This window comes from Passer montanus, unplaced genomic scaffold (genome assembly GCF_014805655.1).
Source record: "Passer montanus isolate IOZ18808 unplaced genomic scaffold, ASM1480565v1 scaffold47, whole genome shotgun sequence".
NCBI lineage: Eukaryota > Metazoa > Chordata > Aves > Passeriformes > Passeridae > Passer > Passer montanus.
Genome location: NW_024369596.1, coordinates 5,085,612 through 5,086,990, shown reverse-complemented (window position 1 = coordinate 5,086,990; position 1,379 = coordinate 5,085,612).

Genomic DNA, 1,379 nt, shown 5'->3' with positions numbered 1-1,379 from the left:
CGGGGTTGGGGGGGGGGGGGGGGGAGCGCGCGCGCCTCCGTCCGAGCTCCCGCGCGCGCCGCCCGGGCACTTTGTTTGTGTCCCACAGTGCACCGCGAGCGGCGGCGGGGGCGGGGCTCCGCGCCTGCGCACCGCGCTCCCGGCGGCGGAGCCGGCACCCTGAGGGGAGAGAGAGAGAGCGGGAACGGGAGCGGGGCACACCGGCCGGGAAAGCCGTCATGGTGAACCCCGGTATCCTAGTGAGCCCCAGCGGGGGTCCCGGCGAACCCCAGCGGCGTCTTGCTGTGTCCCAGCGGGGTTCTGCTGCAGCGCAACGGGGAGAGACGGGGTCCTGGTGAACCCCAGCGGGGGGAAACGGAGTCCTAGTGAACCTCAGCGGGGGGAAATGGGGTCCTGCTGTATCCCAGCATGGGGTAACGGGGTTCTGCTCCACCGCAACGGGGGTAAACGGGGCCCTGGTGAACCCCAGCATGGGAAAACAGGGTCCTGGTGAACACCAACGGGGTCTTGCTGCATCCCAACCAGGGGAAATGGGGTTCTGCTGCACCTCAACGGGGAGAAACGGGGTCCTAGAGAACCCCAGTGGGGGGAAACGGGGCCCTGCTGCATCCCAAGGGGGTCCTGCTATATCCCAATAGGGTCCCGGTGAACCCCAACGGGAGAAAACGGGGCCCCTGTGCACCCCAGCATGGGGAAACCGGGTCCTGGTGAAGCCCAGCCAAGTCCTGCTGCATCCCAGCATGGGGTAACGGGGTTCTGCTGCACTGGAACGGGGAGAAACAGTGTCCTCGGTAACCCCAGCGCAGGGAAAGGGGGTCCTGGTGAACCCCAACGGGAGAAAACGGGGCCCTGGTGAACCCCAGCATGGGGAAACAGGGTCCTGGTGAACCCCAACGAGGTCTTGCTGCATCCCAACCAGGGGAAACGGGGTTCTGCTGCACTGCAACGGTGGGAAACAGGGTTCTAGAGAACCCCAGTGGGGGGAAATGGGGTCCTCCTGCATCCCAAGGGGGTCCTGGTGAACCCAGCACAGGGAAACAGGGTCCTAGTGAGCCCCAACGGGGAAACAGGGTTCTGCTGCACCAGAACCAGGAGAAACAGGGTGCTGCTGAGCCCCAGTGTGGGGAAACAGGGTTCTAGTGAACCCCAGTGGGGACAGACGGCATCCTGCTGCATCCCAACGGGGGAATGGGGGTCTGCTGCACTGCAACAGGGAGAAACGGGGTCCTAGAGAACTTCAGCGGGGGAAACGGGGCTCTAGTGACCCCCTGCAGGGTTCTACTGCAGCCAGCAGGGTCCTGCTGTATTCCAGCAGCGACAAATGGGGTCCTGCTGTATTCCAGCGGGGGGAAACGGGGTCCTGGTGAACCCCAGCAGGG